This window comes from Coturnix japonica, chromosome 5 (genome assembly GCF_001577835.2).
Source record: "Coturnix japonica isolate 7356 chromosome 5, Coturnix japonica 2.1, whole genome shotgun sequence".
NCBI lineage: Eukaryota > Metazoa > Chordata > Aves > Galliformes > Phasianidae > Coturnix > Coturnix japonica.
Genome location: NC_029520.1, coordinates 24,030,991 through 24,057,611, shown reverse-complemented (window position 1 = coordinate 24,057,611; position 26,621 = coordinate 24,030,991). Strand labels below are relative to the sequence as shown.

At 40.9% G+C, this 26,621-nt stretch overlaps 1 protein-coding gene across 9 annotated transcripts in view; it reads left to right on the top strand.

Moving 5' to 3' along the window:
- RGS6 (regulator of G protein signaling 6) overlaps window positions 1-26,621 on the top strand; it is a 211,901-nt gene that overhangs the window by 93,278 nt on the left and 92,002 nt on the right. Inside the window, exons 2-3 of one of the 9 annotated variants that reach the window (XM_015864657.2) lie at window positions 8,660-8,750; window positions 11,372-11,436. The exons of 7 other annotated variants lie outside the window; for them this stretch is intronic. The gene's annotated coding sequence lies outside the window, so the exon portion shown is untranslated. The remainder of the gene's footprint in view (window positions 1-8,659; window positions 8,751-11,371; window positions 11,437-26,621) is intronic. One more of the 9 variants, XM_015864658.2, reaches the window with a different exon arrangement.

Genomic DNA, 26,621 nt, shown 5'->3' with positions numbered 1-26,621 from the left:
TTATGTTGGTATTAAATGTGCATTTTTTCCCCAGAGTCTTCTTATCTATGAATTATATACATCTATGTAGTCTTTTCTGTTTTTAAAGATCGTCTGTCAGCAAGGCTTCTCAGCATTTTACTGCAGAAATGGAAGATGGAAAAGAAAGTGGATTGCTAGCATTAGAAAGCCGCATGGCATCATGCAAGTCAGGATATCAGTAGACATCATCTTGTGGTGTGTGATCCCATTCTAAGACTGAAACCAAACTCAATTACTTAAAGTCATATCTGTATTGATATATATGTATCGTTGTCTGAGAATGCTAAATCATTTCACGTGAGATACTCAGTAGGCAGGTATATCTTTTCAAAGGGCATGCACTCTAATGCTCATTACAGCACACTTCTATTGTATGTGAGTACTGTGTGCATGGGTGCTCGCAGCCTTGAATGTCAGACTGATATGTAAGCTGTAGTGCCCTTACATCTCTCTAGAGTGTGGACCTAGAAGCCATTTCCATAAGAGCACTTTAACAATCCATTAAGAGCCTCCAATCTTTTTAGCAATGAAATCCATCACTTGCTCAGCGTGTGTCCTTTAACACAGCAGTCTTACTTAAATTTCCTACTTATCTGATTATTATTATTTTTTTCACTTGATCTACAGCCAGTGTCAAAAAGCATAATGTCCACTTGCCAAGCAAACAGAAAAATCTCTTTGCCACTGTTTCAGTTTGCCAATTTGCATAAGCATCACATTTGGTCTATTTTCTTCTGATAGCAATGTTTCAGTTTGCACTCAGGTTTCAATGTGGAAGTGAATTCATGCATTTGCCACTGTTATTCAGTGAATTCCGTAAGTCGTGTCAAAGTTTATTTAGCCTACACAGGTAGCTGGCAGTTACCTAGAAGAGAACCTTTTCCTCTTGGTGGTACCAACAGTTGCTGGAAGAGCTGATTACTTCGTTTTCCAAGAATTGCATTTTTGCCTTACACCTACTGCTCTCTAAGCCAAATCATAACAGTACAATGTGTCTGTTGTTTATCCATGTACTAGAATTTGATTCTGAGGTGGAAATAAAGGGGAGCTGATGTATTTTCAAATTGCTTTGAGGATTTTTTCCTTTGCAAGAAGAGGAAAGAATGAGCTCCCTTCCAGCAATGTGAGTTTATAGGTGAACTGTTGTTACTGGTCCATCTATCCATCCATTGTCGTTTTTTTTGGCTCAGATTCTCTTCATAACAGGTAAATTCCATGCTCAGTGTGGTATTTAAAAAGAACATCAGAGAAACCTCTGCAGTTGGACAGGGGTTGGAATGCTTCAGAAGTAAGATCATGGATTCCTTCTGGCTTTATTGAATACTTATCTGTTAATTTCGTTACATTTTCATGCATCACTTTGTCACATTCTAATGTTGAAATACTGGTAAGCTGTTGTCATCTAGTAATGCAGTCCCTCATCACTGCTCTCACCGAGTGATGGTTTGTCTGTATCTCACTCTGTGTCCCTTTTACATGTCATGTTTGGGGCCCACAGGAAGGCTGTGATGATGAAGTCTGGCATTAATCTTGCAGCTTTCCAGCTTTTGCTCCCTGCTCTCCAGCTCCTCGGGTATATGCCTTAACTTTGCCTCAAGGAAACCTTGAGATAGCTTTTTTCTTCTAGCCTCATTCAAAGAAAAAACCATTTGTCTCAAGTGTTCACTTCCCAGCAGGAGCTCTAAGATGCATGAAGCAGCCCAACTTGCAATTTCAAGTGCTGCAGGAGAGTGGTGAGCAAAGAGATTATGTCTGTGTTTTCGTTAAAGTGAAGATCCAAAATGTTTGGCTTGGAACCTAATTTAGCTGGTAGCCAACAAATTCAGTATTAAAAAAATAGCAACAACAGAACATCCAGAGAGGCAATCCTAGATTATGATGTTCTCAATCTAGAGAGAAGGGTAGATCTAGTGTTCTGTATATTTTTCTTAATATCTTGCAGAAGTTTGTTCAGATCTACCCCTACCATATGTTGAATTAAACATTAAAAATGGCACACTGTGATTTTATCTTTTTCATTCTCAATCTTTTTCATTTCTTATCTGTGTGCCTATCCTCAGTGCCTCTCAGATTCTCATACTCAGTCTGGGATCTGGAAATGAAACTGTATGGCTTTCTTTTAGTATGTATTACGCTTATATTTTTTCTATTAATGAAACTGACGCCATCATACTTTGTGCCTCTATTACTAAAGATGCTGATCACAGATATTCATGGCTGTTGGTCATCAGTATTACCCCCGTTACAGGTCTGGAAGCTCTCATTTATTTCAAATACCATGTGTTTCTTTTCATGTCTGGAATAAAGGTAGAGAGAGCTTATTCTGTTCTGCAGAATTGTTAAGCTTGGTGGGAATGTGTCCAGGTTTTGGAAGCAGGCTTTTCCTTTGGTTCAGCTGCAGATAACTGATCAGCACTGTATACTGTGAGCCAGAACTCTTGAGATTCTGTGGGGTGGTTAAAATATAAAGTGTGTCACTGAAGTAATAGTTGCTGCTTAAGGAAATACAGCAGAGGAGAAAGGGAGGTAAAAGAGTTCAGGGAACCATTCGACATCTGTTCTGACTGGTAGTAATCGTTCTTTGTTTCCCTGGTATGCACTGGGCAAAAGCAGTCAGGCTACTGGTTCTCACGGAATCATAGAATTACTCAGGTTGGAAAAGACCTCGAAGATCATCCAGTCCAACTGCAGCCTAACCATAGTACCCTAACTCTAGCAACCCTCTGCTAAATCATATCTCTGAGCACCACATCCAAACGGCTCTTAAACACATCCAGGGATGGTGACTCGACCACCTCCCTGGGGAGCTTATTCCAGTGCTTAACTACCCTTTCTGTAAAGAAGTGTTTCCTAATGCCCAACCTAAACTTAACCTGGGTGCAACTTGAGGCCATTTCCCCTCATCCTGTCACTTGTCACTAGTGAGAATAGACTTACCCCACTCTCACTGGAAGCACCTTTCAGATACTGGAAGAGGGCAATAAGGTCTCCCCTCAGCCTCCTTTTCCCCAGACTAAGCAGCCCCAGCTCCCTCGGTCTCTCCTCATAGGGCTGATTTTCTAAGCCCTTCACAAGCCTTGTTGCCCTTCTCTGCATCTGTTCCAATACCTCCATGTCCTTTTTGTACTGAGGTGCCCAAAACTGAACACAGTACTCGAGGTGAGGCCTCACCAATGCCTAGGTTCTGTTTTGTTTATTTTCAGACTCAAAAATGAGTGAAATTAATATGAAATGAGTGGAGTAACTTACTGATTGCCTCTTTCTCCATAATCTTAGAGAAGGAAGGTTTAGGTGTGTTTGTTTTCTTTTCCTGGTACAATTTAAACCTCAGTTCCATTGATATTTTTGAGTCATTTTTAGTGTTTTTCTGCAAGGTGGAAGGTCAAGAGAGAGAGATTATACATATTCCACCTTGTAGAAAAACATGAATTTAAGCTTGGTGGAGAGTAAAACAGAAATATCTACATAAGCATAAGTAGTTTTGTAAATGGCTGAACACCTGAATAGGGGGAAACATCACTGATAAAAAAACACACATTCCAGAAGTGAATTTGGTCAGTGGAAAAAACACTGCAATAGCCATTGGTGCACAAGCTTTCTGGCTGCAGATGCAGCCCTGATGAGGGAGATAGCATTTTGTTTTAAATACCATGAGGATAACGCAATCGTTATGGTAGGAAAAGACTCCTAAGTTCATCCTTTGAGCATTCAAATACCTTATCTGTTTAGAAATGTTGGTTGTTCAGAGAAATGTACAACTCAGGACACTGGCAATTTGGGTGGTAGAAGAGAGCTGCTTATGACATACACTCCTTTTCCTAATTGAAAGGGAAATTACAGATTCTGGTACTTAACTGTTCATTACTGCACTCTGACAACAGAGTGGCCATTTATCTGTGTATGCTGGGCTCTCTCACATCCTCTCTTTAAAATTGTATTGCTTTTGTTCTCACATTCCCTGTTTGGCTCAGCAGTACTTCAGACCGTTCTAGGTCTCTCCCCAGTCACGGTGATAGGCTGATGTGAAAAGAAAGACTGGTCTGCCTTGGGAGCACTTACTAATGTATGCTGTAAGCCATTCTAATCAGACATGCTATTATTTTTTTTACCAGACGTAGTGCTGCAGGACATGAAGAGAAAACCCAGGCTTCTCTGTACAGTCACGCAAAGGCTTTGAATTCCAGAAATTAAGCATCTGCTAAGCCATCTCTCCAAGCCCCCTCAAGCCTGGTGTTTTGTTTCCTATGGCCTTTCTCCCCTACATTGTCTGAGGTCTCATCCCAACTGCGTCACACAGCAGGCTTCTGCTGGGCTCTTGGGAAGATGCTCATTTCAAGTTGCCTTGGCGGGATTTGCTGCTCAACCAACAGATAGAGCTCCCTTGTTTAAAATACATTAGAAGAAAATGTTCCCCTAATACTGACGTTGTATGTCAGTAGTGCTTTGTTTGTTAAGGGTTAAGTTCCAGTACACTGTAAGTACCACCTTTAAAATTTCCTGGTACAATTAGTATTCTGTTGCCACTGTCACTCAGAATCTTAATTTCACCCATAGCATCTGTATGTGTAAAGAACAGGGGACTTGGAAGGACCTCTGCCAAAGAAGATGCTTGTACACGTACCAGGTTTGTTCATCAGCATACTTTGCAGGACGTCTCTAAAAGCAGATGCTGAACTGTTATCTTGTAAGGAGAAAGCTAAGCATGTAAATGACTTGTCAGTAGGAAAATTTAGAAAAGACTCCATTACAGTTTATGAGTAGTGATAACAGCAGTAAAAATTATATTATGACAAATTTTAAAGATCCTAAACATTCTGTCTTCACTGTAACAAGAAGTTTGCACAAATCCATGAGCTGTAGACTTTGTGTCTGAAAGATACAAACATCTGAAGGGTAGAGGTTGTGTCTAAAGCAACCAAGAAAATAAATGTGGTAAGGGAGCAGCACAGCTCTGTTGCGCAGAGGGACAGGAGGCAGAGGCAGGCATTCTGGGAATAGAAAAGAAGTGAAAATCAGGACAGTATGTCATTTGCTTCTAATTTGGATTTGTGTATTACTGAGAAGAGCAAGAATGAACCAGGAGCCTGTTGTATTAAGTGCAGCACAAACATACAAGAAAAGATTGTCCATTACCTAAGCAGCAGTGCAGCCAAATTTGGTATTGATGCCATTCTCCACCAGCTGGTTGCTGCAGGACCATCTCCCTGCATGTACTTTCTTGTTGAGGCCCCACTGCTTTCCTTCCCTCCCTTTTTCCGGAACTGTGGAGCATAAGGAAGGGTGAGGCCACCAAGACAAAATCAAATCAGCTCAACAGATGTTGGCAGATGCTGTCTAACTTACCTTTTACAACCTCCAGAATACTTCATCTGTGTGTTAAGAGTTGGTTTTGCCACTCTAACGCTCCTTTCTATGAAACAGAAGGTCTTTCTTACACTACCAATTTGTGAGTAACTATAAATGTTGCTCACAAACAGTATACTAGGGACATAGGGAGATGTCCTTGTTAATTACCACTTTTTAAATGGAGATTAGTAGATAAAGCACACTCCACTACTCGCATACCACGTTTCCTTTAGTTGAATAAAATGAGCTAGAAAGCAAAGAAGCAGAGACTCCTTTTACTTAGAGGTCAGAAAAGCAAAGAAAAGCTATCTTCACAGAAGTCGTGGCTGTGAGCTATGCTTTTTCAAATTGCACAGGTCTGTGGAAGTCAGCCTAAAAATACAAGAGCATTTGCTCAGAAAGATGCTAATTTATCCCCAGGCTCCCAAAGAGCTAAGGGTTTTGTAACGTGCGTCTTTGTGAAGTGTTTTGATTTCTGCAGCTGTAAAGTACTCTGGAAGCAAAGTACTACCATATTACTAACACTTCTGAGATTAGGTAATTCAATGTACTTGGCTCACTGAAAGCAGACCAGCTCATGCAGCTTTGCCTGCCTGTCTCTGAGATTCAGAACCTCTGCCGTAATGAGGTAAGTAAGCCTGCGGTGCACAGGAAGGGAAAACTGCTAATCAGTTAGTCAGGGATTTCCTCTTCTGTGCTGCTGATTGCAGAACAAGTCAGCCTGACGCTCAACAAATGCTTCCTACTGAAATAACTTGTTTTTAGCACGTGGGTGTAAATAACCACAGAGCTATAAGCCCTGCACATTATTGCAATCCAGATGTCCCTAGCACCAGAGGTCAACAGGTAGTGATGGTCATTCTCACTCCGTGTGTACCCAAAGAGGCTGTGGATGCCCCATCCCTGGAGGCATACAGAGCCAGGCTGGATGTGGCTTTGGGCAGCCTGGTCTGGTGGGTTGGTGACCCTGCATGTAGCAGGGGGGCTGAAAATGGATGATGACTGTGGTCTTTTTCAACCCAGGCCATTTTATGATTCTGTGACGTGATTCTATGAAATCACTGTGTGCTTGCTCCTTTTCAAGGATAATGAATGTAGTGAACGCCATAGCAGCGTAGCCTAATTCCAATTCCCTGGCACACCTCCTGGTACGTGCACTGGAAACAGGTGCCATGGAACCCTCCTCTGCCCTTCTGTGTAAACAAAGCTAGTAACATCTTGAGTTAAATTAGCATTAATCTGAATGCTGACAGCAAGTTGGCAATAAAGTACATTCCTCACTTTAGCATACCAATAAATGGCCACATGTGACCTCACAGGTCTACTCTTACACACTGAATTAAGTCACCCTCAAGAAAACTTGCCATCATGAGTTGTAATCTTTTTTTGTTTGCTTGTTATTAATCTGAGATGCTTAATCGGTTTTCTGCTCTCTGAGGGCTGCCTTTTGCTGTCATGACATTGTTTCTTGAGATTCTTACATTCTTATTCTGCATAAACGCAGTATCCCATTTGGTGGGTTGCGTACACTAAGAACCCTTTTCAGAAGGTCAAAAAGCCTGCTGCTTTTATGCTCTGCAGACCTTATAAGGACTGATGGAGTTACCTACCAGGCATATCCATGTGCATCCTATTGAGGACAATGAAAGCAGGATCTCCACGCACATCTTGTGGCATAATACAGTGACAGAGGCATCTGAATCTTATCAAGAAAAGCAGCAATGACTTGCTTATTTATAAGAAGAATCCAGAGGAAAACAAATCTGTTTATGATGTGTGCTGTTATTTAGTTGCAGTCAATAACTGTGTTTGTTTAACTCTGGTGTATTGCTCCGAGTAAGACTGATTGTCTCATCAAGGGAAATGAGTCAGGAAGAACATTTTTGAATCATTTGCTATCGATTTAAGTGGTGTCTCTGTATGGGGGTAGCTGGTAGTGATGAAATGGAAAGAATTCTGAAGATTAAGGCACTTTGGAGATTCAGGGAGTGAAGAAATGGGAATACTCTTAGTGTTTATAGGTGCAGGCCAGCATTCCTTTATTCTTTATTTTTACCTGTGATACGGATTCCCATGATGTGTGTGGGTAAACCACTCACCACTTTTCTGTCCAACTTAATAGTAAAATGCATGTGTGACATGGATGCAATGAAGTGCAACTCTGCATGCGGGCACTTGCTGTGGCTCAATTACATCACAGATACTTAAGAAGTGACTGCTAGTCCTTACATTTCATACTGAGGCATCATGAGGTGAGTCATTGGCTGTGACTCCACCACTGAAGTAGTGGGACAGAAGCAGCAAGCGTGCACATAGAATGTGCAGTGACCTTGATAACCTGCCTGATACAGTAATGTGAATTCCTTTCCTCTCTCCTCTTAAAGTAAGCAGGGATAGGAATCCAATAAAGCACTTGAATATTCTCAGTTGCAATGCCAGTAGCTGGCTCCAGCATTCATCTCTACCTCTCCCGGCTGTTTCCACTGCCCCAGTGGTACAAATCAATGGTATTTCCATTTAAGTTATCTATTAACTTTGGTGTAAAACATCTCTAAGTGAAATCAAGTTTGATGTTGGTGAGCCAACAGAATCCTTATTTAGGACAGGAATTCTCACATTTTGCTTCTCAAAGAAACACTGATTTAAGCTTTTCCATCTCATAAGTACTTAATTCTGTCGTTGTTGCTGTTTGTATGGGAAATGTTGAGTCATGGCCTGAACCACTGATTAAGCACCTGGGGAAAGGACCCAGTCAGCCCTGGGAGCACAGGTGAAGGCAGTTCAGCAGTGTGTCTGGAAAGGGTGGATCCTGGCTGCACCTCTCTTACACCTCATTTAAGGGCTGACTGCCACCAGGGAGGGTTCTTTTCTTGGAGATCCCTCCTTGGCGAAGTTTACCCTGTGAACCTGGAGTCTTCAGATATGAGTGAGCAATCTTCTTCTCTTTTTTTTTTTTTTTCCCTAGTGCTTTCTTTTGTGCTGGCCCTTCTGTCATTGCACCGCTGTTGCAGCACCTTTCCCATTGTATTGATCTATTCAATTGCTTCACTGTTGTTCTACTGCATTTTGTGAAAGAAGGTGGCTGGTGTGTCAGTGTAAAAATTATGCTGTATAACTAGGCTTTAATACTCTGTCTTGAATCAGTCTCTTGAAGGAAGCTGTTCTTTGCTTGAGGAAGGGCTATAGGGGCACTCTCACAAGAGTTTCCTTTATCCCTCTTGCCTTGGGAGGGAAGTGAAAGAGATGTTGGTTATCCAGCATTTTTTAATTTTTATTATTTTGAAAATTACAGGTCACAGTGTGGTCATATGGAGATTTTGCTGATTCCTGGATAGATTAGTAACAGGCAAAAGAAGGATGCTTGGAAATCCTAACCACTTTTGGTAGGTGCTTCTCAAAGCATCATATTTTGAGTTAACTGTACTATTTCTTTTTTGGTGAATCTAAGTATGAACTTAAGTAGAAAACACCAATATCTGTAAATTTGAAGTTCTTCCTTTTTATATAGGAGTGCATAGTTTAAATCAAAATGTAAAGGCCTTTGTAGTATCATGTTTTACCGTAGCTTCATATCTATCTGGAAACTGGAAAGTGTTTTTATAGGGGATGTGTACTTGTACTGGAATTCTAATCCTAATTCTGAATTTACAAAACCAATCTGATTTTCTAGGCTTAGTAGCACACCATTTCTTCTGCAAAAAATTTAAAGCATGTAATTTTATAGAGCATATTGCAAATGGAGAGCAACTGTCACTCATTTGATATCAGCATTTTAATGGCACTTGTTAGGCTTTTGACTGATTACTCAGACGTCTGTATGGGCCAAAAGTGATGGGTGAAGTAGTCTGTTGGGTCTGGAAATGCTATTTAGAGCAGGAAGTTTTTGTAAGCTTCATTAAATATTCAATTTCTAGTTGCATGGTTGTGGAAGTAGTTTTTTATTCCAGGAGAGGAAAGGTATTGCCTTAGGGGAAGAACAGTATGACCAGTGCCACAGCAAATAGAATGACATTCCAACCAATGTACTTCCACACATTGGTAGCTGTGCCCTTGGTTCTATGCTGTGTTTTGGGCCCATGGCAACAGCTACTGCAGAACCACCTGGACAATGGGATGCTCTTTTGGCAACCTGAAAAAGATGCCAAATAACAGATTGAGAAAGGGAGGGAGGAATTTTTTAAAAGGCTTTGTGGCTTCAGGTTGTGTCTTTAGCACTGCAAAAACTTTATCAGGGGAAGGATACCCCTGAAACAAACCAGTCATGAGAGGAGTGAGGTCTGTCTTCTCCTTCGTATGATTCCTCTGTACACTACTCTCCAAAAGAAAAGGTTTCTCAAGAAACAACAGGTCACCCAGCACCAGACAGTGTCTTCTGCCACTTCTTGTGCCTTTACTTACAAATGTGCCTGTACAGGAGGTGGGGTGCTACAGAGGTATGAAATTAAGGTTGTAGGCCAACTTCTGCTAACAGTATGAAGTTGAAACATTTGGATGGGCACCATTACCTAGGAACTTGCATCAATTTTTGAAGACTATAGGATGCCAAAGTCCCACTGTTCCTAGTAACAAATCCCATCTTGCTTAGGTGTTGGTTTTAACTGAGACAGCAGTCTGTGCATAAAGCCGCTATTGCCTTTCTCAAATGGAAGATAGGCTAATATATCCTGTCATTGAGAGGAGATCGATGACTTGCTTTTGAAGTGTGTGGCCTGAAATGCAGGTGACTATTGTGTTTTTCAGAAAGACTGAAGAGCTGTCAAACTGTGGAGGCTACAACTGGGTGCTGTGAACTCACCTTGCCTAGTGTTATCAGACTGCATTGGTAGCATCCAAAGACATCTGTGATCTTCTAATACCAGCAGCAGTCAAAGTGCTGAGGAACCCTGCAGTGGTGGTTTTGCCTCTGCTTTGGCTCTTCTATTTCGGGCTTAGTGAAATGGTTTTAGGTAACTTTCTTTAAAAAATAAATTAAATAAACAAACAAATGCCAGCCTGAAGCTTAGGGGCATACTCATCAAATGTTGTTCTCATGCAGGCAGGTTACATGTTAATTCAAGTCTGCCGTGGGTCTGAGTGGCTTATGCAGATGCCAGAGTGGCTGGGAACCACTGTGTGTGGGGCTGCTCTACAGAAGGAGTCAGGAAGGGATGAGGGCAGTGCTGCTGCTTCGGGCTGCAGATCTTGGGAGCTGCAACACTGGATTCCCACCTCCCTGGAGATGAACACTGATGGCATTAATCACAGCTTTTTGCACAACTGTGATTTGTCTAATAACTGTGTGTGGCCTATAGCAGGCAAATATTTTCCACTTCCCTATTTCACCATTGGTTAAATGTAAATCTCCTTTCCTTAAACAAAAGATTGGCCTGTGTAAGCCTAATACAATGATTTGTGTAATAAGTTTTTTTTAAATTCCTCCTGTGCATTATAAAGTTGCTGCTTTATCTTTACACTGTAGTCTTAGTTTGAAGTTTTCATATATTGAACAAGAAACTGAATAGGAGGAAATTTCTATAGCTTGTTATCTGCAAAATGTTTTGGAGAGCAGATGATTTCTGAAAGCCATATTTAATGAATAATATTTAAAATAATACAATCTTGCAAACTTGTTTTATAAGGGTCAACTTAGAAAAATCTCTTCTAAATGGTTATGCCTACGCGATGACTGATTCTAGAGCTACAGAAAAGCAAAAGACCTAAGTAAGAAATATGAATAGAAGCACAATCTCTTGTGTCTTGCATTTTGACAGCGTACATGAGTAATGTGGTTTTACTGGTCCCCTTGTCTCTAGTTACCTTCCAGGCACAGCTTTGAGCTTTCAATTGAGATCATAACTGCAACTATGAAATAATCTTCAGAGACTAATATTGTGGTGTGTAAGCTGAATTATTGCCATAAGTAATAGGTGGTATTTATGAAAAGCAGATTCAACTGAGCATGTTCTGTGATTTAGGCTCTTGTCTACTGATAGTTTTTAACTTTGTGTTCCCTTCTCCTTGGAAGCTCCTGGGTTTGGAAGACACACTTGACCCCTACATACACTTAATGGAGGAGGACCAAGCAGTATAGTGAGTTCTCTGCTGTGTGTTTCCCTGTACATTTCTAATTGTGTATTTTTTTTCTATCTTTGAATGGAAGTGGATATTGAGAGGTTTTCCTTTTGTTTTTGTTTTGTGGAAAGCACTGGCATATGACTAGACCAGAAGGTTTGCTCTTTGCTAGATAATATTAACTACTGCGTTACGACTGTGCTGTCAGTGTCAATAGGATTTCTTGTTTTCAAGGTGTCGTGGGAGTTTCTGTTGGTCATGCTCTTTGGAACAGGGTCTGATTGTGTCTTTTGGTGGTGTCAGAGCTCCGTCTGGAAACGAAGTGGTCCACGTTATTGCCAATCAGCTTCTGTTACTCTAGTGATGTTTTTCACTTTGTAAACAGAGGTTCTTTTGCAATTCACCTCCTTGTGCCAAAGGTAGAGCTTATTTTTAAATGGCCCATCTCATGCCACATCTAATAGCAGGCAGTTATCTGGTGGGTGGCCTTTTCTGGGATTTGGATGGGGTGTGTGTCTGTGTTCCAGTGGCTGCTTGAGTTTGCTCTGATTGTAAGTATGTCTCTGAGTGATGCTGCTCACCCAGTTTTCCTGAGGAGGGCCAGTGCTGCCTGGGAGAAAAAGTCAGTCTCATGAACAATTTCTCCTGGCTAAATCAGCCTGCCTACAGCAGAGCCCAAGGGACAAGCAGCTCTCATACCGTGAAGTGGGGCTGTCAAGTACTTTCTTGTATCTGTCCATCAGTCTGTGTGTGGCAGACCTGCTAAGATCACTGCCCATATACACCTTTAAACTGAATGTAGAATGAGCAGAAGCTTCTGTATTTTCCAGATACATAGTTATTTTGACATGCTGGAGTGTAGTCAGGCCTGTTGATGGCAAGAAGTGGGGAGCTGTGATTATTTCTTACATTTGGGGAGTGTTTACTTAATAAATGGCTGGGAAACAACATCTCATTATTTTCCTTTGTAATGTTTTTATTATTAGTAGTAAATGGGTTCACACACAATAAGTTCTGCAAGTTGTGATGCAAGTACTGAGTTGCTCATTTTGAAGCACTGTTTACTTATGCTTGGTAGAAAAAGAGAATTGTTTACCCTCAAAAGGAAAACTGAAAATCTACACCCAATCTTTGTATCAAGGGATCAGAACTTCTTTTAATACTGGGAATGTAAAATAGTCAACTCCTTGTTCAGCATTTGTAGCAGCTTGCTTGACTGTCTAACAGATTATTATGGGCATTAGATGCTTTTTGTAACATCTCTGTCCCTAGAGTAACCAGAGCACTGTAAGGATTAGCAAAGTCTGCTGTGAGTGCAGTTTAAGGCAGTGGAAGCAGGAGAGGGAGGTGCAAGGTTTTACTTTTGTCTCATGTTGCCGTCCAATGTCTCCAGACACACTAGGGTGCTGAGGGGACCTTAGAGGGTAAGGGACCACTGGTGCTGTGGGTAACATTTTGAATCATGAAAGCCATGAGCAGGAGCAATGTACCACACTGATTTCAAGACCAATTTCCTTTACTATATAAAATCATTGTTAGACATTATTCTGAATTTCTAGCTCTTTATTCTGCAGATGCCTTACTCCCGGTGCATTGCAAGTTACCTGAGATCTTCTAACAAGCTCAAAGATAAAACAGATTTAATCTAGTGAATTGACTGCTATTCTTGAATACAAATCTACAGTCAGCATTACCAAAAAGATATCTAAATTGGGAGAAGGAAGCTAGTGGGATTTGGGTGTAGCTCTGTTTTCTGCTCCAGAGCTGCTTTGTCATCCTGACTTCTCCCTACCTTAATCAAAGACAAGAGAACCACTTCCACTTGTATTTCTTCTGCACTAGCTTCAAGAACTTTACTTAAAAGTTAATGCTACTAAGGTTGCATTAATTTCTACCGCGCGACTCTCTGCTCTTGCAGTTCCCATTGCATTTTTTTCAGGTTAAATTTCTTTGGGGGAGATTACTGTATCTTCCAGATTACTTCTGTACGTTCTGTAACTTTGTGAAGTATCTTCTGTATATAAATTGTCTTAGCACCTAGTCACTCTTTAATTTGCTGTCAGCTCTTTGCATTATTACTGAGTCCTTTGAAGGGTGGGCAGATTTCTTTCATTGGTTTTTGTGTGTATGGCTGCTGTATTTGAGCATATCCTTTCTTACAGAAGCCTAGGTCTTTGCTACTCCCCTATCATTGCTGTGTTTTCTATTGTGTTACAGTGTTACACCCCCCCAGTTAAGAAGTTGAACTAATCTAAATACCAACAAAACCACTCTAGATGGCCCAGCTTGAGTGAGGGTCTTAAGATGATATGACATCCAGAGGACTGTCCAGCCTCACCCATGCTATTACTCTGAAAAGGCTCATTAGAGAGCAAAACCCTTAGAGTAATTGCTACTGGAAGATGATTTGCTGTGGTGGGGATTGCTTTGCCTACTTGTGTGTGTGAGACTTGAGTTAATTGCCTTTTTTTCCCATTGCTGTTAATTAAATTTATAGCGTAATCACTAGCAGTTTTCTTTGTTGTTTTCATTATTATGTTGATAAATACTTCCAGTGGTAACAATTGTTACTGAGAATTTCTAGGTTTCAAAATCAGTAGAAGGAAGAAATGTTTACTTCATATATTTTACTACTAATTCAGAGATTTTTAATGCCTGGGTGATGGTTTGAGAGTTAATAGTTGATGATCCTGGTTTGCATAGTCATTTTCATCACTTAAGGAAAATAATCATGCCAAGTTTTTAAAAATGAATCTATATTTATGTCTACTTGCAATATATTTGTTGGTAGCTGATAAGCAGTGGAAATGTTTTAGGCAGATTTTTTAAGATTAAGTAACTACAAAGTCCTCACTTGGCCTTGGCTTGGCTACTTGCTGCATCTGGTCACACTTTAGTTTTGTGAGTGTAACCTCCTGCAGCACTTAACTAGTGACTGGACATACCATTGCAGTCATCATAAGAGATGAGTCCAAAAGCACCAGAGGTTATTAAAATAGCCCTTCTCACCTTGTAATGGAAAGATAATGAAATTCTGTAAATAAAGCAGTGTCAGATGGAAAGTACACAGTAAATTCAAATATATTCTCCTTGTAAGAAAGTAGTTAGGATGATGTAAGAATGTAGTTAGGATGATGGTTACCTTGGGAATTTAATTGGTGATTTAAATTTGAAACAAACTAGCAGTGAAACAGTATTGGTTTCCTTGTACAATTTGTTGATAGTATATCTAGAAGCATGAGGGACTGGGTATTTTAAAAAGTGCTGGCATTGTTGCTTTTAAATGCTGAGTCACTTTCTGTAGTGGAGGAATTAGGTTAAATGTAACCTGTCTTCCACTTACGGGAAAACAAAATGTTAATGAGGACTTTCAGTTGTAAGAAATGAGAACAGTAGGTGTCTTCAGCTGTACCTTTCACTATTTCCTTTTAGATAGAAATGGCTGTCTGCCCAGCTTAAAATTATCCACGTTTATGGTTCTTGGTTTGCTACACAAAGACTTAGTCTCCAGGAAAGCTGATGGAAAGCAGGTGCTCAAGTGAAATCAGTGCAGCTGAATGTAGCTGATCTGTTCCTGGGTGTGGTTGAGGCAGAATAGTTAATCCTCTCTGCTCATTATTACTACGTTATTTTTTTTTAATATGGTTTGCGACTGAACTGTTTTGAGCTGCTTTTCCAGGGACCTGAGTAGTCTGGACAAATACTGTGGTGGGAGATCAGGACAGTCTCCTTGTTGCAGTCATCAACTGTCCAACTCTATTTTTAAATGGAAGTTAAAGTTTTGAAGCTGATAAAAGAGCTCAAAGAAAAAGAACAGGTGTCAGAAAAGACTGCCCTAAGTGAGTGTGTGAGGAAGGACAGGAGAAGTTCCTTTAGCTTAAGTTAAATTCGGTATTTAAGCCTTCTCCTGTGTTAAAAGCACTTGACTTGCCAGGGAATGTGTTTACAAAGAAGCATCCATTTAATTTGCTGGCTTATACATCAGTGGTAATAATGTAAGTACACTATATCAAATGTAAAGCATTGTCTTGTTATGAATGCTGTAAAAAGAAGTATTCATATAATACTCTTAGCATGAGGGACATTTCAGATATGATTAAATGCAGGGCAATCAATTTTGGAGAGGGGAAGAAAAGAAATTGGATGTAAGGATGTTGAATGTAAGGACTGACCAAGTTAGTAAATGTTAGTACAAGTGTCTGATGACTTGGATAGTAGCATAGCTGTCAGTGTCTGAAATTACATGGTTTTGAGAGTAAGGGCAAAAATTTCATGGCTTCCAACAACTGGCTTTACAGCTGGAAATCTCAGGAGTATCTGTTACACACAGGCTAGAGTTTCTGTTGTTCAAACCCAGAGGTGATAGTGAGAGTTGAGTATTGCTGGTTGTGTTAATACAGCTGAACTCTTGTGGTAGTAAAACACTTTGATTTCTTCTGCATGTGAATATCGTTACTGATTTCAGCAGTCTTGAGTTATTATACTAATGAGTCTTGGTTCTTCTGCGCTCTTGGTGTTTGCAGACAGCCTGGATTAGAACATCTCCTTGCAGCTTTATTTATAACTAAGTACAAGAGAGATAATTGAAATGCCTGACAAGCAAGAGAATGGGGGACATACCTCATAAGCTAAGGCTCGTTATAAGTGACACTGCTTCTCGTTTTGGATCTAAATTAAATACAGGCCGTATAAATCTTCTGTCCAGCTATAATAAGTCACAGAAGCACAGACCTGCTTTTCAATTTGTCAGATATGCTTCCAAATTAAGCCCAGAACTGACTATTTTTTTTCTTTCCAAGCCTAACCTATATCAGTGTTTGACGTCATGAATTATGGTCTCAGGTTTCAGCTCTAAAAATAAGAGAGGTTGTACTTTCCCCATGTAAACATTAGTAGAATGAACTTCCCATTTTCTGGTTCCCAACCCCCTGAATTCATCCCTCACTGCTGGGCAAATTGTGCAGTCATGTGAAGAATGTCTGAAAGATCTGTTGGGTTTGAATCCATGCAGGAAATTTTCTTTATTCTTTATTTTGGGAGGGAAAGATGTGACCTCTCTGAAGTTTCTGAAATCCAGCAGCACACAATTTGTCCTTGGGAGTATTTTCATCACCCATTATCCTACCCTCTGATGACACCTGTTGTCAGTAGTGTGTTATCTGGTTCAGCAGCTGAACCAGGGCAAAAGGGAATTACAGATTCCTGACAGAGAACCATGTCAGAGTAGCCAGCAATTATTTTTGCCACTCACATGAAGAAGAGAAGGCTGAAGGAGAATTCATCATGTTTTAATAATTAAGGTAGTGGATGGGATAAATGTATGCCGAGTCGGTCTTCAGATCTGCAATGGTCTGATTCAATGCAGGGTTCCTCTGACTTGTGTTTTTTCCATGTATGTCTGCTGCATTCATCACTCTGGAGCATCCACCAAGTGCTCGCATCTGTGGAGGAGCTGATGCAGATGTGCTCTTCTTGAAAGTATGTGTGGAAAGTGGCTGTGGGCAGTCCAACAGGAAGGAAATGGTGTGTGGCGGAGTGTGTTTAGCTTAAGCTGGAAGCTAATTGCTCTCTCCCACAAATGCTATATAACACAAGGAAGGGGGAAAAAAATAGTGATTTTTCAGGCTTACCAAAGTCTTTCCAGAGTGTTCATTTGCCCACAGAGTTCTCACTGTCCATTTTAATTAAATTCCCCAACGCTCTGCAGTGCAGGAGCTTCTCAATCAGTTTCAGTTGACATTGTAATTGTCTTAGGGTAGTCTATTTTTTTCACATGCAAATTTACTTAAAGATGCTGAAAAGGGATTTAAGTAGGGTGCCAGAAAACTCATGGGAAAGACGCTGCAGCTTTCCCCAAACATTTGAGTAGAAGAAATTCTCAGGCAGTGAGGGACAAATTCCCACATGTATGGTTTTGGGGTTTTTTTTGTGCCAGAAAGGCTTGTCTCGTTGGCCAAAAAAAGAAGGGGGGAAGGGGAGAAGGGAAGGGAGAGGAAACCTCCAAAACCAAAACGCTATTCCCAGTGTACGCAGATGAGAAGGCTGCAGGGTGCTGCAGTTGAAGAGCTATAATCTGCTGCTGGGTGGAAGCCGGAGTGTGTGGCATTTGGGTTCCCTCTGCTGGCTCAGCCTTGGCCACAGCCTGTGTGGTGGGAGAACTTTCCTCCTGAAAGATTTCCTTGGTGACTTCGTTCTGGGACCTTTTGTGGTTATCACATCTTTGGGTTGAGGAGCAGGAGTAATATGCCTAACTCTCTGGAATAAGTGATTCTGAGTTTAAGCAGGCACTTGAAGTTAATGCACACCATTGGTGAGAGCTTGTACAGCCCCAGGTTGCGTGGCACTGTGTCCATACATGATGACCCATACATAGTGGAACAAGGTCCTAGGTCAACCCAGAGCCAGGGAACTGAGACAGCAGGGGCTGGTGCAGGGCTCATTACCTGTTCATGTTCACACATGGGTGACTGAACAAAAATCCCAGAGATCTCAGTGTAGAATAAGCACTGGTATCCCTGCTTGCGCTCTGCACGTGTCCTAAGTTGCTTATGCATTATGTAGACACAAGATTGGAATCAATGAGGTACCAGAGACAGTGAATATGGCATGAATGGAGTCAGAATCATTCCTTCCATTTTAGACTCTTTCTAAACGTGGCACCAGCTAGGTCAAATGACAACAGCACAGAGTATGTGAGGCACTCACTCAATTAGGTGCCTAATAAGTGTTGAATTCATGAGGAGATAGATACATTGATTCAAGGCGCACTAATAAAGATGATAATGGATTTTTATTTATTTATTTTTTAAATATTGAAAAAATATTAAACTCCACCTGTTTTGTGATACTGTGGTAGCAGTGACCAGAGTTGAGTCCTGGCAACTCAACCACAATTTTTGAGCCTATACCAAAAGTAACTTGTTTTATACTTAGAAAAACTTCTGCATCTATTAAATAGCAGCCATAGTGTCGGACTCCCATATATACAAAGGTCCTATCTACCTCTCGTTCTGGTATGAGGCTTTGAGGCAGTTGTAAATAGCTTTCAGGTGCTCTCATTTTCTTTGCAGCTGCAGTGTTACTGCGCAATTTATCATTCATTACACGAGAGCCTTGCAGTACTGAGTCCCAAGATATTTACAGTAAAGAAATATCATCTAAGTATTAATGAATGATTTTTTTAGTACCAAGTTTAGTCAGGATATGAGGGAAAAGTCAGGTAATAAGAACTATTTCCCAAACTTTCTCACTGTAGTCATTCACAGATCAGGTTGTCGCCAACTTCAGGAAAGCCCCTCTCTAAGCCTGGAGAAGTCTGGAACCTTGGCATTCCACCACAAAATCGCTCTCAGATAATTTGAGTTATTAGGTGAATGAACTCAGGTGAAGTGTATGTTAAAAGTAGAAAAGGCAGAGATGAGAGCATTTATCTACCAGTTTTCCATTCATAATTTATGGAGCTTCAGTCTCTTCCAAATACACTTTAATTTTTACTAAGGATAATGCAAGTAGAAATGAAAACCTTCTGGTAGTTTGTATGTGCAAAGTAATCTTATGTATCATCTATCATTATTTGTATTATACACCCTTATTTGTAACATTTCTTTTCCTGGTTTAGAGAAAGACAAGAACAACTGTTGTGAAATACTGGGGGCATGGGGGTGGGAAGAGAAAAGCTCTCTTCATTCTGTAAGCAATTGTTTTATGCCCTGAGGCATGAGATTTGATTAAGCCATCCTTTTGTACAACATTGCATAGCTGCAGTTTTATTGAACAGCAGTACTTGTTTTCTGTACTGCCTGAAAACGGTATAATACCTCTTGCTAGTGACTGGAGAACCGCTGAATCCTGGTGACAGTGAATTGTCATGATGTGTAGCCATGGTGTTTTGATGATGTACAACAGCTCCTGGGTTATGAAGGATGCTGCTGCTGTGATGCTGCGGTACTGTGTGACAGCCTCTGCTCCCTCCTTCCTCAAGCCACTGTGATGGATGTCATCTCTGGTCTCTACCACTTCTTTGCTGACTATGGAAAGTTCTCCTTTTCTTACTTCCATTTCACTTTGCACTCTTTTGTTGTTTTTTCTTGTTCTTGAAGAGTAAGAAGCATCTTTGAATGCACCTTAGGAAGGAGCTTCAATCAATCCCCTTTATTGTGTCTAGCTCTTAAAGTGAGAATCAACTGCCAAGTGTGTGGGCTTCAAGAAACCCTACTCTGATTGCTCATCCCTATTACATTAATTATTACACCTCCAGGTGTAATATACTTCAAGAATGTGGTCCCCACTGTTGCATTTAAAAGCAAGATCGGTAGGATGAGAGAAAGTTGGAGAGAAATACAGTTATAATTTAATAACAGTTTATGATTTTAAGTCTTGTATTTCAAGATACAAGGAGTCCCTTATCCTCACATGAGAAAGGAGAAGGGCATGATAAAACTTCTGCGTTCTCTGTCAGGTCTGAGGAAACAAAGTTCCTCTTACCTGTTTTCTTTTTCATGATGAGCAATCTGTGTCTGCTCATTCTGCCACTGTAATTATTGGTGCATCAAAAAGCACTCTGAGAAGCATTCCCTCAGTTGCCGCAGAAGGAAATTTGTACCTTCCCTTGCATATGGCCAGCATGAACAGGTGCCTGGTGTGCTATCTACAAAATCCTAAGGATCACTGTGATATCAAATTTGGGTTCCAATAGGTTGGTATGGGCATGGAAATATTTGAACAGTGGAAAAGTGAGTGATATTCCCCTATGTACACACAGCACGAGGTAAGGAGATCCATCTTTGCATTGTTAACGTGGTTTCCTTTTCCCCTTAATTCTTGTTTCCTTTTTTAGGAGGTGCTGGGCAGTAGTCAACTAGTAACAGCCTGTTTACAAGGCTTTGAGTGCTTGGAGATACCTGCTCTGATGCTAGGAATTATCACTTACAGAGTCAGCCAGAAGATCATCAGCACTGTCTATTTCTTATGTGTATCTGAGTTGTAGATATTTGAAAATATGTGGGAAAGCACCTGAAAACATGTCTTATTTGGCAGGAATTTGACTATTACTTGAAGATTATTCAGCTAAACTTATCTGACAATGGATGTAATGCAGGAGCTCTTTTATGCTGATGTGTGTTGCTAATTACCACATTGTAGACAGGGTTTGTTTTTGCTTCAACTTGTCAAGCTCTGAGAGCAACCAAATTGGGTTAAATTGATTGCCTTGCTGAGGTAAAGTTTGATTGCAGTGCTGTGAGTAACACTACAAATTACTATGCAGCCCATGATCCTTCCTGAACACATATGGTGCTGCGAAATACTATCTGAAGGATTAGCTGAGGTTTTTTTTGGCTGGGATCTAAATGTTTATTCTGATATAAATTTTACTGGGATGACTGAATTTATGCTCCTAAGCATGTGTCTTCTTGGAATGCTTGTAGCAAGCAAGCACGTACACTGAGAGTAGAATTAACAGATGTCATGGGCACTGGAGGTATGCATTTATTGTGAGCTCCCTTTTTACTTTAATTATGGCTGGGAAGATGATCTCCAGCAAGGCATTAAATTGGGTCAACAGCTAAAAAGGCTCAAGAACAGGCATTGATGACAGCGAGTGGTATATATACAGGAAATAACAGCAGTGTGGTGCTGGGTGTGACAGGCTTTTCATGCTGTAAGGGTCCCATTAACATAAAAGTAATAATACATTAGAGAAAATATGGTTATCATGAGAAGATAAATTATTCTAGGATGTTAAAGCATTAGGCTCAGCAGACTGCTTCTAATCCCGTGGGTTTGATTACTACGTAGTAGCCATATCCCCTGGAATCATCTTGTACAGTAGCTGGTGCTAAGTATCTAGTTACTGCTTAATGAAACAGCATGGATGAGAGCTGTCATTATTAAAAGACTGTGCAAATAAGCTTTTCAGGCATTGTCTGTCTTCCTGTCTCTTCCTTCTAAAATCTAGCATAGCCCAGCTGAATCCTGTTCCGTGGTTGAAAACAGCAAAAATCCTGTCAGCTTTTCACTTTTGTATAAGGGGCAGAGTAAAGCTGTCACTTTGGTTTCACAGACACAGTAACTGTGGGACTGAGTGATTTGACAAGTTATCAGTTTTAAAGGTGTGGGAGAGCATCCTGCTTTAGGGTTTCTTTTAGAGAAATGGAGGTATGCTTTGCTAGAGAGAGATTTGGGGGAGCTGAGATCACGCAAGCTGAACCACTGGGACTGAGCAGGATTTGCCTGAAGTCTGTGATCCCCAATCAGAAACAATTTAACAGTGCTTTGCACGTATAGAAGGCTTTTCTCCAAAACCTCAGGAAGATCATGAGAAGTCCAACCGCATGTTCCTTAATGAATTTAAATGACTATTGAGACTGATGGTCCAGTACCTGTGCTCCAGCTCCTGCCCCTCACCCGAAGGACAGCCTGGCTCCCTGCTGGGCAGCCCTCACCTCCCACCCCTCACCTCCCACCACTGCCTGCCCTGCTCTCACCAAACCCTTTTAATTTGGTTGCTTCCCAGCAGGGTCTTTTCTTCTGCTTGTTGCTGATGTGTGTCTAGGGCTCGTTAGTAAATGTAAATTTTACTGATTGGTTGAAAAAGGTACTCAGAACGATCTTGGAGAATAATAGATCAGGGAAGCATGCTGTGCAGAACAGCTTGGGCTTTTGCTGTACTTTGCTGTTTCATTTTTATTTAGGTGCAGCAGTTGAAGGACCATAATAATGTATTTTTTAATACCTCTCAATATGCCACTTGTAATAGCTGAAAGTGAAGCGTATTGCAGGTATTGCAAACAGTACATTCATCCCAAAATAATTTGTAGAGGGGAGAGTTGCTTAAGCTGTTTGAATAGACCCGGCCACACCAACATTGTTCCTCAAGCAGTTGCACTTGTGATGAATTGTGTTATTCATACAAATGTGACCAAGAGCTCTGAGTCAGACACAGTGTAGGCAGTCTATACGAAAACTTTCCTTCACAGCTCTGCCAGTGCAGCTTGATCCTCATTTTAACTGCTCCTCATGCTATTTTGGTCTCAGGCCTCCTGGCCATCACCAAGCACCCAAACGTATACGTGGCTGTGCCTCAGTTGTTGTGCCATGCTCTTATTCCGGCTCAGACTGCCAAAATGATCTGCCAACATAACTCAGCTCTGATCTGCAGCAGAGCTTATCGCTGGCCATAAATCTCTCTGCTGGCATCCAGTTATGCAGCGCTGTGGTAGAGGACACAATGCAGATTAACGTGGGAGGAGCAGAGGAAAGGGATATAAACTACTCTTTTTAGCCAATTGGCTTGAACACACATATTGTGTTGTTGTGGAATTATACATATTGAGAATGACAGAGCACTGTACTTGTGATAGTGGAGGTGTCCAGGAAAAAACTGATGCTGAAATTTATGCTGGCAACAAAATGAAGCAGCATAGCACTCCTCAAAATGTGCACTCATGCTTGCTTTGTTATTTGTGACCAGTGGCTGCTGCAATGAAAATGGATGAGTAATGTATTGACCACTTACAGGGAAAGCAGTGCCAGGGCAGGAGAAGGTGTTGATGAGCATTACAGAGTAAACTTGATGTGAGTTTTGTCTTGTGCTCTGAAACGACGAGAAATCATTGTTAAGTCTATGTGGTTCAGTTGCTATAACTGCAGAGCGAGAGGAACCCTGGTAGACCAAGCTGACTTGGATGCAAGCATTGGCATAGGCTTGCCTTGTGCTTCCAAGCTTCTGAAGCATGCTGAGTAGAATTCCAGCAGAGGACAAGAGCTTTGTTTCATTTGTTCTACTCAGTTGTGGTGAATATTGCCAGCAATAAACAACCCAGTGATCCACACTTGCTTAGGTCATTGCTACCACAGGACAGGGTACTTCTTCAGTTGATAGTTTTTTTTTACAGATATGTGTACTGTACTTAGAAAACTGTAAAGTAGCTTTTCTTTTTATCAGGTTTCTGAGTAGTTTAAAAACATACTGTGGCCAAATGAGCTATAGTTTTGTAGTAACCTTTGTTTTGTAGTAACCTGTGTTTTGTTGTACATCTGAGTTTAAAGTCTCATTTAAAACAAACAGAAGCAGCATCTGAAAACTGTACAGTGAGGAAAGGTCCATTGTATGTGTTGTATTACTTTGAAAACTCATGTTTTACTCAATACATATGCAAATTTAATTGCCTCCTACGATTTCACCGTGGAGAGAAAGAACCAGAGCTGTTGGGATGGCTTCTGTAGCCTTTATTGTGAGCCTCCTTCTACTGACCAGCATCCTTCAGAAGGAGAGGAGAGATGAAGTGTTGTACACTGCAGGCATGTCTGCTCTGCCTTGGCCTTATGCAGCCTTCTGAGTCTTTTGGGTTACTAAACTGGGGGTTTGTGCTGCTTTACAGCTGGAGTTAACTGGCTGTTGGTGAGCCACTGCTCACGTGCTGGTGTTTCTAGAGTGTCCTGTATGAAAAGAGAAATGCTAATGGCCATACCCTGTTGTGGCCTGGGATGATGAGAACTACGGGTGTAGCTGGAAGATTGCTGCAATGTTGGGAATGAGCTCTGGGTTTCCTCACTGTGTTCATCTCTGGAGAGATCTTGTGGAAGCCTGGCTGCGTGTGTTTGGCAGCTGAGCTTCATGACCTCCATTGCAGAAGCGTGGGAAGAAGATATTTAGGTTTCAATAGCTGGAATTGTAGCTGCTAATTAAGAAATGTAGAAAAGCCTTCACATTAAGTGCAAATGGAATTTTCCTTCTACAGAACCTAATGAAAGGTGTGCTTCTAATTAAGGATAATTTGCTTGACTAGATAGGCACCATTTTGCTCACTGTGTCTGTGGGAAGATGCATGTTTCTAGTACCCATTCCATGTGCATCTGTGAATCTAACTCACATCCTCCATGTGAATCCATGTGTCACGGGTTACTTAGATTTACCTATGCCCGTGACAGGGGAAGCCACCCTGTGGGCCCCCCCCCCGGGGCCCGGAAAGGAGGGGGAAAAAGGGAGTGGGATAAAACAGCGACAATCTAAGGAGGAAAAACTTATTTTACTAAATATGATACCGAAATACAAGATAACACAATATAATATAATTGAGGCTAACAAATTGAACGAAACAGAGAGAGAGAGTCCCCGAAAACCGAGAGGCCTACTGTGAACTCTAGGCGACACGGCTGGAACGCTTCCCACTCTCCGAGAAGTTCGAGAGAAGAAGGAGGGCACTCCAGCCTAGGAACGAGATTATATAGAGTCCTGGTCCCGTGACTTATCATTAACCCTGTTGTTCTCTGGGATATGTAGTCTTCTTCTGTGGACTGCACATTCAATAGAAGTATCCATACTTTACATGATGTTATGATGTGGAATACTGATAGCAAAATTACAAAATTACAAAACCATGACACCATGTAGTAGGCTTGAGCAGGTCCAAGGATGTGGCACAGCCAATCTGTGATTCCCCAGCTTGCCTGTTGTGGGAATGAGGTTTATTTCTGCTTAACCTTTCACCCAGCTGTAGAAAAGTCATTGACTGTTTCATACTTAGATGTCAACGGGTCTGTAAGGCAACTCTCTTTTCCCAAATCACAGTTTTGTGCTTTCCCACCTTGTTAATGACAGCAAAAATCCAGGGCTCATGGGAAATGCAATTAAAAATATCGCAGGACTAATTGTTTTTGTCTCCAGGGGATATTAGTAGTAAGAGCTGTTTTTGTATTTGTAGTTTACTTATGCCTTATGCTCATAGACTCATTTCATAAATTCAATTTGATGCAGTATAAGCAGCAGATATTTGTATAAAGCCATGTCTAGTAACATGATTCTGTAATCACAAGTTATCTTAATTGTGTAAAGTTTTTCTCTTTATTTTTTCTATGTAAATAGAAATTGATGAAAACATGGTGCTCTGAGTCTACAGCTTTTTCTAAGACACATTTTTTACAATTTACTGAGGTCTTCCAGGAGAGCTACTACTGGTTTAAGGGACCAGATTACACTCCTTCTATGTGCAGAAAGATGGAGAGGAAGATTGATCCCTCCACAGCATGCAGTGAGGGACAGTATAACAATCCAGAGGTTGCCTGGGAAGCTGTTTGCCCTGCTTCAGACAGTGAAGAAGGCACTGGGGCTGTAGTGCCATCCCCATTTGCCCACAGCCATCACAGCTGGTTGGCTGAATAGACTGCAGGGATAGGGGATTTTCATTTTGCACTCTGCAGAAAGGAATTCTGATGAAGAACTAGCATGCAAAGCAATGACAAGGCTCCGAATGCAGGTATTGGAGGCTAAGTACGGGCTTTTAAAGAAACTTGTCCCAGATTTCTCTGAAGCAGTGTCTCTTAGTGTCCCCCTGAGGCAGCACGCTCATCTCTGTGTATGTCTGCTGTTATGCAGGTGTCTCGCTGTGACCTCAAATGAGGGGAGAAAATATTTTATGCTAGTTTAGTTTATTCCCAATGGATGATCAGAGGGCTCTATCTAAAAGGACTGAAATTTTATTCTGGCTTTTTTTCTAATATTTCCACTTAGGCTTTGTACAGAGCTGTAAAATTATGAGCCCCCACATATACGTCACTAAAAGACTCATTTGTTTTGAACTCAGCAAATAGGGCATGCCTAGATTTGCCCATAGCATCATTCAGATGAGGTGCCAGGTTTTATGTTGTGCTCTTAAATGAGTGAAAAGTCATTGAAGTAGTTCTAAGTAGCACATGAAATCTAGAGAAAGCTGTAGTAACAAAAAAGCCAAAAAATGATTCAGGGTAATGAGAATTATGGGCAATTCCACTTGTGTATTTCCAAATGCAGAGAGCATAGCAGTGTTGGTTCAAAGACTATCACCAGCCAGATTAGAGCTAGCAGTGGTAACCAGTGTAGTTCAGTGTTTTTCCATGGGTGTATCCCTGCTTCCTGCTTGTCACAGATCCTCTAAACTGCTGTATTCAGCTGGGCAATATTCAAACTCTAAATGTCTAATTAACTTTTTGTCACTGTTTTATGAAGAAATTAATATGGAATTTTCTGCAGTGAAAGGTTAAACTATGTTGAGACAGAGCTAGAAAGAGCAGGAAATGTACACAATTTCAGTGCTGTGATTGTTATGTTTTAATTAAAATGCTTATGAACAAACTAATAAAAATAACTGATTTTTTCAGCTATGAATGCAAGCAATGGTAGATCTGAGGCTGTAATCATTGAGTCACTTTTTCACTCTTTTTAGTAG